The sequence below is a fragment of the Nicotiana attenuata genome, chromosome 6 (genome assembly GCF_001879085.1).
Source record: "Nicotiana attenuata strain UT chromosome 6, NIATTr2, whole genome shotgun sequence".
Classification (NCBI taxonomy): Eukaryota; Viridiplantae; Streptophyta; class Magnoliopsida; order Solanales; family Solanaceae; genus Nicotiana; species Nicotiana attenuata.
In genome coordinates, this window is record NC_031994.1 from 67,694,880 (window position 1) to 67,707,671 (window position 12,792).

At 39.5% G+C, this 12,792-nt stretch overlaps 1 long non-coding RNA gene across 1 annotated transcript; it reads left to right on the top strand.

Annotated features, from left to right (window-relative positions):
• Window positions 1-647, top strand: LOC109228302. The gene is made up of 3 exons (XR_002068361.1): window positions 1-212; window positions 293-350; window positions 435-647. It is a non-coding gene; the product is annotated as an uncharacterized LOC109228302 (long non-coding RNA).

Genomic DNA, 12,792 nt, shown 5'->3' on the forward strand with positions numbered 1-12,792 from the left:
ACTGCTAAGCAAAAGAGCATACCAAGTACGTGGGTTTCCTTCTAAAGTTTCCAAGAATGCCCCTCCCGCTCAATCTTCTTCCACCTTCACCCCAAAAAGACCAAGGCTTCAAAAATAAAAGTTTCTTTCCATATAAACTTCAGAGAATTATCTAGGGCAAATTCCTGAGCAAAAAGAGAAGGAAGGCTATTGTTTCACGCCTCACAAACATGGTAAAGAATCAATAGTCCAAAAGTTAGAGATTTTCCAATCCTATTACGATTTTTGCTATTTCTCAAACTGATTTTTGCAGTCTGGACTCGATTATGGCTGAGGGAGTGTCAAGTTTTCATAATGTTGAAAAGCTACCGGTAAAAAATTTTAGTTTAGATTTTTTTTTATTACAGTTTACAAATAAAGAGATTCATATTTAATGTTTTAATTTGTTCTTTCAGGTTAGAAGAGGTACATCGATGGTCCCTCAACAAAATTGCATCTTTTCATCATCTCAACGAAATGACAATTCTTGAAGAATTTTGCCTTCTTATTATATTGAAGAAATATTGATACTTTTTTGTCTTTAATTTATTTTCTGGTGTTTAGAGTTTTTTTATTTCTTATTAATTAGCTACTGGTTTTTGCATTGGTGTTATGTTGCTGGTTTTTATCTTTAATTAATCAGTGGTATTGCAGTATATGGATACTCATTTTTGCTAAATTTTGTTGTTGTTTTTATTGCTGTTGTTTGTTGTTTTTCCCTGCTCATTATTGTCTTTTGTTGGTCCTAGTGTGCTGGTCTAAAGATATGGAGTAGTAAAGGGTATAAATGTGTTCCTTGTTGCTGGTTTTTCATTAGTTTTAAGTATTACTAATAAAGATGAAAAGTTAAACCCTTCGGGGTTGCCAGTTGATTTGGAGGGTGGTAATCCATACAGATAACTTGGGATCGAATCCCCCCTCAATGCCTTTTGGGTTGAGCCTGTCGCACAGGGCTTGCCTAGTGCGATTTACATCCACGTGTGGTTTGTAGGCTATTACACAAGGGGAGGTTAGGTTTACCCGTGACCACAGAGTGCTCACCCGAAGGACAGTGATTGTAGCGACTGCTACAATCACTGCTTCAGAAGAAACAAAATGTAATTACTTTATTGCAACGTCTCACTGCTTCATCTTAACCATAATAAAGAATTAGCGGTATTAGTGCACTTGTTCAGAAGAAACAAAATGATACACTTAGGCAGCAAGACTACTTTTTATTGAATTTGTACATACATAACAAATTTAATATAAAAACGCAAATAAACAAATAGTACAATCAGATTTTGCCTCAACTTTTCCTATTACATTTCTCAAATTTCCTCCCGAATTTTAAGACTATTTCTTGCTCTTGCTTAACCCCGACATCCAATTTCTCCAATTTGTTTCTCATTGTTGCTGGGGTTCCAAAAACAACCACTAGAGTTTTCGAACCACATGAAGTATTTTACATTAGGCTATTCCACTGTTGCTGCAACAAAGAGAATTTTTTTGACTTGGTTACTTTTAGTTTTCCTTTACACGTGCAGTAATCTCTTTCAAATTAAAGTAACAAAGAAGGCGTACAGTAAGAAGCCAAATACATTAAGAGAAACTTACACGGGGTAGCCCCACTTACTTTTGAGTCTATCAGCTGCAACAAGGGCTGCGGGAACGAGTGCTGTGCTTGCCCCGACCGATACCACCATTCATTACCGTGAACCAGCCCCTCTTCAGTATAGGCAGGTCTTTCTTTAGAACAGATTCATTCCAGAACAGAAAACCGAATTTAGAATCAGAATCGCGCTTGGAGCCTATCGCTAGAACGAACAACACACCAGCGACCAGACTTGCTACGCTAGTAGGGCTTGTGGGCAAAGCAAGAGATCTTATTTTATCCTTAAGGATAGGGAAGTCTAACTCACCCTCGGGGGGAGATATCGGAATAAAGTACCCTGCCACTGGATTCCACAGTTTTTGTAAAGGGAGGTAGACTTGTTCAGCCCCTCTATAAGATAAGGATGCTTGTGTCTCTCTTTTAACTCCATAGCAAAATCCATCCATACTTGTCCTTGTTAACTCAGAGATTGGGATTGATTCATGAATTATCAGTGTAGATAGGCATGGATCTGGTATGAACTCAGAAGCCTAATAAGGGAGAGTCTGGGTCCACCAGAGGAAGAGTACTTCTAGGCTTTCCAGGAATTGGAATTATTGAAGAAGCTCTTTATACTGGAATTGAATCCTACACATAAGAGCATTCCGAATGCTAAAAAGTTTCGGTTCATTTTATTTACGATTTAAAAGATGCTAAAAAAACTTTCTTTCATTAGACCAGTCAATAAAGGAATGGCAGAGTAGTTGATCCCGACCCTTGCCGGTAAAGAAGCTTCTTTAAGACACTGAGTTGCGTCAGGAAGAGTAGAGTAAGAAGAAGAGCTAAAAGCTTGAGTTGAATCAGCTGAGAGTTCAAGCCCCTTTTCTTTATAATAAGCTTCCACTTTTTGTTTCGTCCAATTTTATCATTCAAGCTCTCATCATAAAGCTGCAACAAGAATTCTTCATGCGAGACTTAGGGCTCATTAAAAAATGAACCTGTCCCAAATAAATCTCAACTTACCAACCTTTAGCCATTAGTCATAGACTTACCAAAACTAGCCAACAAAAATTGAAAAACCAAATAATAGGGTTCTTTCTCTCAAAGAATTACATGCAAAAATCATCTTTCATATTTTTAAGCGTGATTAGCAACATTAGATACAAGACGAAAAGGAAATTTCATGGACGGGGTAGCAAATAAGGTGATGAAATACAAAAATCTATACGATATTCCAAAAATCTAAACAAAAAAGGAACTTTTCCAATGGGTATAGTTGAAATTCATTGAAAATATATAGATAAGTCAATATAAAAAATTTGAGGAAGATTGGAGGTGATTTGGACTGGTTTTGTATCAAAATTCGTAATTAAATCGAGTTCAAAAAAGTCTTTTGCGACACATGTATCAAACATGTATCACGCATGTATCACACACACAAGTATACATGGATATACATGTGATACATAATTGATACAAATATGATACATATGTGATACACAAATGATACATAGTGTGATACACGTATCATTTTTTTTTCATGTTCAGCTTTTACTTCGAATTTTCAATTCAAACCACCTTAAAACTTCACCAAATCATCCCAAAACTGAGATTCAAGCTCCTTAAGTTATGCCCAATCTATTTTAATAACACCCACTCAAAACAAAGCAAAAATTTGATATTTTTTGCTACAAATAGCTAATTGGCTAATTTGGCTAATATTAGTAATATTTTATCAATTGGCCAATTTTTGTAATGAGCTACTTATAAATGGACATAGCTGGTAATTTCCCATACATTAACCAACTAATTCAGTTTGAGAAATAGCAAAAATCGTAATAGAATTGAAAAATCTCTAACTTTTTGACTATTGATTCTTTATCTTGTTTGTGAGGCGTGAAAAAATAGCCCTTGCTTCTCTTTTTACTTAGGAGTTTGTCCTAGATAATCTCTTAAGTTCATATGTGTCACGACCCAAAATCCATGAAAAGCCGTGATGGCGCCGGACATCTCGGTCAGGCAAGCCAACATTAGATAATTAATTAAACTCTCATTTTATTATTTTTAGGAACCATAAATTTTTTTTAATTTGATTAGTAAAAAAAAAGAAGTAATCAATACTGAATAATAAAAGTGCTTACAACTTTCAATATTAATTATCCCACAATCACCCCAGAACCCGGTGTCACAAGTGCATGAGCAATCACTAGGAGAATCAAATGAAATACAATAACTGTCCGGAACACAAATTTGGACAGAAAGAAAATACAGTACTCTGAAAGAGACTCTGCTGGCTGCGGTCGTCTCGAGAGATGAAGCTCACCTAAGTCTCCGTATCAACCATGCTGCTACGCCCACTAGGCCACTAGGGATACATGTGCATGTGCAACAAAAATACACAGCAAGTGTAGTATGAGTACGAAAACAACACGTGCCCAGTAAGTATCCAGTCTAACCTTGAATAAGTAGTGACGAGGGGTCGACTCCGACACTTACTAGTGGTCCAATAATATCGGGTACATTAAAAGGGGGAATAAACATGAATCAGAGCAAGTATATGAAATAAACAAGTATAAACACGTGATACAATTCCCTTCTTCATAATTTTACTCAAGCTCTCAACTAGCAAGTTCCCTCCGTAACTAGAGCATATATATAGATATGGTGGATTTCATTAAGGAAGTTGTCATAATTCAAATCAGGAAAAAATTCCCCAGATTCACTGGCTTCTAGCCAAATGTCACGCATGATTCCATGAAAATAGTATAAATATATATATGAAATGCCGAGGCGTACGACCCGATCCAACATATAAGTAAACTATGCACTGCCAGAGGGTCGAATGGCGCGAACCATAGATGCATCTATTAACCTGCCGAGGCGATCGGCCCGCTCCCATGAGAGTAGTAGAAGTAAATACCCCGCTCATGAATCATACGTGCGACGCGGTCAAATATAGATTCAAGGAATTTTCCCGCTCGCGAATCATACATGCGACGTAGTCAAATATAAATTTATTAATAAATCAAAATCCTTTTCTTGATTTTTTTCAAAAATAGAGACAATTCAACGTGAAGTTTTTAAGGTAATTTTCCCTGCTCGCGAAACATACATGCGACGCAGTTACACATAGATTTCTTAAGTTATTTTAAGATTCCTCAATTCTTTTTGAAAGTACTCAGTTTAATGGAAGCACTTAAATTCTTAAATTTCTCAATTAAAATACCTTTCAACACAATTGTTACTCAACCTCAAATCTTATTTCTTCTCAAGGCAAAATCAACAACAATATCAACAAAGCATGATGTAACCTAGGACTACCCGGACATAGGCATAATAGTAGCTACGCACGGACTCTTGTCACCTCGTGCATACGTAGCCCCCACATATAGGGGCACATATTAATTATTTCACCTATGGGGTTAATTCCCTCTTACAAGGTTAGAAAGGAGACTCACCTCGCTCACGAAGCTCAATAACCGGTTTCCAAGCCCTTCCGACGACTCAAACCGATGCTCAACGCTCCAAAACTAGCCAATAATTATACAAACCCATTAATATACGCTCGAATACTCATTATAATCCAATTCATAACAATTTCTAACACCGATCAAAAAGTCGATAAAAATCACCCTCGGGCCCACGTGCATGGATTCCGATTTTTTTGAAGATAAAGTTTACCCATAACCTCACGAACTCAGATATATAATTTACTCTCAATTTCATGTCCAAAATCATGGTCAAAATCCAAGAATACAAATTTCTAGGTTTTCCTCAAAATTCAAATTTTTCCACCAATTTCCATGTTCAAATCCATATATAATCATGTATTTAACTCAAAACTAGTATAAATCACGTACCTCATGCTTGGTGATGAAAATGACACCTCAAAGTTGCTCCAAAATTGGCTCCCATGGAAGAATGGAGTGAAAATGAGCCAAACCCCGCTTTAAAGGAACTTCACTGCCCAGCGATCCCCCACCAAAATCGCATATGCGACCACAGGGCCGCTTCTGCGGCTCCGCACCTGCGGCCCAAGCCTCGCAGGTGCGGTTACACCAGAAGGCAGCTGCTCAATTCTTCTTCAATCTCCAAATTCGATCCGTTAATCACCCGGAATCCACCCGAGGCCCCCGGGACCTCATCCAATCACACAACCCAGTCCCATAACATAACATGGACCTGCTCGAGGCCTTAAATCACATCAAACAACGCTAAAATCACAATTCACACTCAATTTCAAACTTGATGAACCTTAGAACTTTGAACTTCTTCATTCGATGACGAAACCTATCAAATCACATCCGATTAACCTCAAATTTTGCACACAAGTCGTATTCGACATTACGGACCTACTCCAACTTCTGGAATTGGGATCCGACCCCGATATCAAAAAGTCCACTTCCGGTCAAACTTCTCAAAAACCTTCAAATTTCTAACTTTAGCCACATGCTCCGAAATGACCTACGGACCTCCAAACCCACTTCCGATCGCGCTCCCAATACCAGAATCACCATACGGAGCTATTCCCAGACTCGGAATCCCAAACGGACATCGTTAACATTGAAATGCACTTCATCCCAAATTTATGAAATTCACCCAAAAATGCTAACTTCCACAATAGGCGCCGAAACGCTCTCGGGTCATCCAAAACCCGATCCGGACATACGCCCAAGTCCAAAATCATCATACGAACCTGCTGGAACCTTCAAATCCCAATTTTGAGGTCGTTTACTCAAAAATCCAATCTTAGTCAATTCTTCCAACTTAAAGCTTTTGAAATGAGAATTTTCTTTCCAAATCCAATCCGAACTTCCCGAATTTCGATTTCGACCATACATACAAGTCATTATACCTGAAGTGAAGCTACTCATGGCCTCAAACCGCCAAACGACGCGTTAGAGCTCAAAACCACCGGTCGGATCGTTACATTCTCTCCCACTTAAACATACGTTCGTCCTCCAACGTGCTGAGAATCGCGCTGGAGTAGTTTGAAATATTGCTTAACCCCTCGTGCACCTACCCGTGCTACCACAACGCAGTTGAGCACATTAGCTCGATCAAATCTGAAGGTATTCTCTCTTATTCAAGCAAATAAGCTAAGAGCCCAATTCCAACATCCGGAATTCTCTACCAGGCCTCTTCCATCCTACGAACACAGTATCAATCACCACACGATGCACCGATACATGATTGCATACCTTTGCTGAATTCACACTATGCATTGCATGACTCATATGACCATAATATCATTCTCTAATAACAATAGCCGAAATTCCACGAATCTGATGCTCCCATTGCACCTCATGAAATATATGTCTTGTCCCAACTTTTGCAATACCGCCATGACGGAAGAGATGTGTAGAAATTCATAACCAACTGCCGAGTCGACAAGTCGTTGAGTCTATACTCCCGACAAGAATCATTACCTCATTCTGAACCAAATAATGGTATTTGCTCTTTAATATACTTCCTATAATCCGGTCGCACTGATCCTAGATCCAACAATCTCGTCTCACCCAGACATGACCAACAGTCTCATATGATGCCACAACGTGCCAATAAGCTATAACTTGAACGTGATACATATGAAAAAACGAACTCTAGAAGGGACTACTCAACCCTCGTAACTAATTAGACAACCGAAAAAGTGTCATGAACCTTCCTCAGAAAATGAGAAACAGAACACACAAAATAGAATATAGGGGACTGTACTCAACATCACACTGTTGCAGCGTGCAACCCGATCCAAACAACATACCCGTGGTGGCGTGCCACCTGATCCACACATAAAATCCATACAAGGAGATACATACCGAGCTAGAGTGCTCATTACTATAAAATACCGAAAATCGGCCACAAGCACGCTAAGTGCATAATACCATCCCTGGGAAGACAGACAACGCCATACACTACGAAACCCAAGCACAACTAAGGTGCGATACATGATCCGAATCTTGAGAGCCATCCTGCCCCCATAACACCATCGCTACGCGGAACCTTAACACATATGAAATTTATCAAGCAGTTTCACAACTCACACGGCACAATATAATATTACATGAAATAGCCGACGACGAAACGACATCCAACGTCCGAATACTCCTCCATAAGGAGTATTATGCTGAAATGAACACATCTGGCCTGATATAGAGCCCATATTCATATTTAAATCCATTCACAGACCTCAAGCCGATTCTGATCGCACCATACTAGGCTAATAACCTTTCAAGGGTCCATAATAACCCCCTCTTTCCCATAACACGAAAAAACAACCATCATAACCGGGACAGACTTCCACAGTCCACAACCAAATGAACCGAGCGCCCTCCAGGTATAAATTCTCAAATTAGTAATATTACCACCATCTTCACACTTGGTTTAAATCTGCAATCAATCAGGTGACTACATGTCACACTTATACAATCTCCCCGTGGGGTATGCTCCCATGACCTTCCGCACTAGGTAACAAGTCTGTACATCCATACCATTGGTCACACTAGCTGCAAAGCAAATCAAGAATCCATAACCAGGATGCAAAACCTCCGACACCAAATACTGATCTCAGGTGATGCTGAAGACAATACCAGCTTACTCCAAACATCCAAATCCCCATCCTGCTCATCCGAGCTCATGACATCTTTGTCAACACCGAACCATAATCTTGATCCTCACTTTCAAATTTCATACCGCTCACTGTATCTAACATGCCAATATGCGATAGTACAAGAATTTCATCATAATTCCTGAACCACTAATAGGGTAAACACTTCATCACATAGAAACCTTTTACTCATCTCATTCCAAGAGAGCCATAGCAACACGCGAGTGAATTCTCATAACCGTAGAAATTCAAATCCTCAAGTAGTGGTCTAAACCACCATATCCCTTCCGGAATCCACCTACACATAACAAGCCTTAGTACTTGAATACTTCTAAATTAAATAAATTACGGAGACCATCAAGCCTTGCACATACCGTCACAAATCACATGAGTAACTCAACACACTGAAGGAGCTGATCATTGCCAACATCATGCCGATTCAACCATTGCTAACCAATCCGAATTCCTCTAATTTATCCTTAACTTGACTTAGAAATAATAATAGCTCCATTCAAAACATAGTGAACTCAATCCGCACTCGCCCTGAGTGACCCCATTCACAAGACCACATTGTCTCAAAACCCTCGAACCGATTCATACCCTCCTTGTGCGTATAATCACGTCTTGAACTGGTATACCCATTCTGAATTAGTCCCTAACAATAATCAACTCCAAGGCTCTTCTAGCACATGAACACTCTCTCGATGAAGTACCTGACTGAATCACTTCCCTTGTAAATCACCTTCGTACGAAACATAGGTCCTGAATCTTCCTAAAGCCTAATCAAGAGTCAATAAGGCCAATTATAGCACACATTTATCAAATCCTTTGCTCAAGTTACTACTTATGTTCTCTTCCCTTAGCCGTAATAATCCACCAATACGCCGATAAACGGAAACTTCACCAGTAGATAACCATGCAACCCAAATCGTAGGCGGTGGGACTCTCCCACTTAGCTTGGAGCCACCCATTACATAACTTCGGAACCCACCAAGATTCTTTCTTCATTGTTGACATGATCTTGCACAACTAACCCGCCAAATTCCTCGAAACCTTCCTGTTAACCATCCCATGAACTTTGAATCACTAGTCACTTTTACACATTCTACCTCTTACCGGATAGCCAGCAGAATTCTTTGTAGAAGCTTCGCCAACCACGCGATCGCTGACCTGCTCACATGAGGTAACCCACATGTGGGAATTACACGCCGACATCTTCCAACATCGCTGAACGGGGTACAATCACTGCGACATCTATAACCCATCCTGTGCCTGTGCTCATTCACCAACTGTACAAGCCCATTCACTCCTCATGGACATCAACTAAATGTGCGAAAATACCTTCCAATCCAAGGTCATATTGTATCCTTCTTCATGTCAAGCAACTCCTTTCTGTTGTATCAAATCTCCCGCCGTATAATAGCCAATAATTCAAATTAAGCCCGTAGACCCAATCACCGTTCATTAAAATTCCCAAATCATTCCAAGCTTTCCGTAAGGGTGTAGTTATCCTGCCACTAAACCCATATACTACTCTGCCACTCCCCCACTTTGGTCAAACTCACTCCTTTAAGCAACTACTCGACTTCCGCTTCTTACACCTGGCCTTCTAGAGAATTAACCACCGCATGACACTCCCCGCGTGTCCTTCCTCATCCTTTGCTGCTCAGCTGATGCCTTAGATAAAATATCTATCTCGGTAGCACTTGAACCAATAGTTCGCTACTAACTTTAAACCTTTCCGAAGGTCATCTTTTCCGAGTCGTTAGCATTAGAAACACCGATTCAATCCTGAATCACCGCACCCCGCGATCTCTGACAGCCGCTTCTTCAATACTATCTCACAATATCCTACCCCAAAGGCAAATTGTAGATGATCATAACACCGACGAACTTAACACATTCGATCGAGGACGACGATACCACGTCGCAGATAGAAATTCCACCACACTTGAAAACACCAAGTCTCGTTACCCTATCAACCCAAACCTGAACATTTATAGTCCGATTGCCTTTCCCGGAAATAAAATACCGAATCTCTGAATCGTGCTTTGAGTAAACCTCCTTTCAAGTCATTCACTACCCCGACACATAGGCAAACATCCTACCATCACATCAATACTGCGCGATAAACGTTCATAAGCATCATAGCAACCTGTGCATAGCCTCAAAGCTCTCATAAGTACAACTACTGGGCTGAAACGACAGAATATCCTTCCGTAATGCGACGATAATAGCCCAAACAACCACGTGGGGAGAAACACCCCGCACCACATCTGTAGTACCATTTCAATTCCTCAATTCCCGATTTATAGTAAGCGCTTCACGTCGCATAAGATTGAGTAGGAAGAAACAAAGGCATAACCCTCAAAGGAATCAAACCGCACGATGAGGAATCAAGAAGGGAAGTGCTCCTAACAGTCCTGTAGCCTCTCGAACATAAGTACAGACGTCTCCGTACCGATCCGCAAGACTCTACTAGACTTGCTCATGACTCGTGAGACCTACGTGAACCTAGTGCTCTGATACCATGTTGTCACGATCCAAAATCCATGAAAGGCCGTGATGGCACCAAACATCTCGATCAGGCAAACCAACATTAAATAATTAATTAAACTCTTATTTTATTATTTTTAGGAACCATAAATTTCCTTTAATTTAATTAGTAAAAAAAGTAATTATTACTAAATAAATAAAAGTGTCTACAACTTTCAATATTAAATATCCCATAATCACCCTAGAACCCGGTGTCACAAGTGCATGAGCAATCACTAGGAGAATCAAATGAAATACAATAACTGTCCTGAACACAAATTTGGATAGAAAGTAAATACAGTACTCTAAAAAAGACTCTGCTGGCTTCAGGTCGTCTCGAGAGATGCATCTCACCTAAGTCTTCGTATCAACCATATTGCTACGCTCACTAGGCCACTAGGGATACATGTGCCTGTGCAACAAAAATGCACAGCAAGGGTAGTATGAGTACGAAAATAACGCATCCCAGTAAGTATCCAGTCTAACCTCAAAGAAGTAGTGACGAGGGGTCGACTCAGATACTTACTAGTGATCCAATAATATCGGGTACAGTAAAAGGGAAAAAAATGAAGTAGAGCAAGTATATGAAATAAACAAGTATAAACACGTGATACAATTCCCTTCTTCATAATTTTACTCAAGCTCTCAACTAGCAAGTTCCCTCTGTAACTGGAGCATATATATAGATATGGTGGATTTTATTAAGGAAGTTGTCGTAATTCAAATCAGGGAAAAATCCCCCAGATTCACTGGCTTCTAGCCAAATGTCACACACGATTCCATGAGAATAGTATATGTATATATATAGGAAATGCCGAGGCGTACGACCCGATCCAACATAAAAGTAAACTGTGCACTGCCATAGGGTCGAATGGCGTGAACCATAGATGCATCTATTAACCTGCCGAGGCGATCGGCCCGCTCCCATGAGAGTAGTAGAAGTAAATACCCCGCTCATGAATCATACGTGCGACGTGGTCAAATATAGATGTTGATACCCAATTTTTCCCTATGTATTTTAAATAAGAATAAAAGCCTTCAAAATAGCACATATATGCATATATAAGCATGCACAAGGCTTTCATTATTTTTCCCATAATTTTAAGGGTTTAAATTGATTTATTTTCCCCCCTTCTATCCATAAAATCCCCAATAATTATTTCCAAAATTATTATTTTGATAATTTATTAATTTGATTTCTATACTTATGCCAAAATATGGCTAATGTAATTTTTATGTATTTTTACAATTACATTTAGTTTTTTTTTAAGATAAATTGCATATAATTGCAATGTTAGCCCATTTTAAAATTTATATGCATAAAATTGGCCCCTGTATCTTTAAAATGTTAATTATGTATTTTAAAACATTTTGGAACCTTAAATTATTTTCCAGATATCACTTATTATTTATTAAAATTAAAATAGGAAAAACTGGCTATTTAAATAATAGCCAAATTTGGCTTTCAATTACAGCCAAATCGGACCCAATTCCGAGCCCAATTTTACAATTAATAACCCGACCCATACCCTATTAACCCTTACCCAAACCCGGAACCCACCTACCCATTTGAATCCTGACCGTTGATCTCCCAGATCAACGGTCCAAATAATTCCCTTCCTTTTTAATTCTAATCAACCCCCTAACCCTAATCATTTTTTCCAATCCGCTACCTTCATATGCTCTCTCATCTCCACTCTTCTCTCAAACCTAACCCTAGACTCCTCCACTCACCTCCTTCTCCAGTCATCTCCGGCGACTATCTCTCAAACCCCAAGCCTCCAATGGTCACTCCACCGCCTTGCTCATCATCTCTAAAGCCCTCAAGGGTCCTGGGCCATGTCGATTGGGACCTAGGGTTTCTGATTCTGTTGTTCGAGGCTTCTTTGGTGTGATTTTGGGCAAAATGACAGCATATGTGTTACGATTTATAAAGTTACAACAGGTTCTTTCGATTTCTATTTGGGTTCCTTTGAAACCCTAACTCTCTTCTGAATCTCTCAGATCCGTGTTATTTTTCATGCTTTAAGCCTGTTTCCTTCTATGATTTGCTTATTCTCGA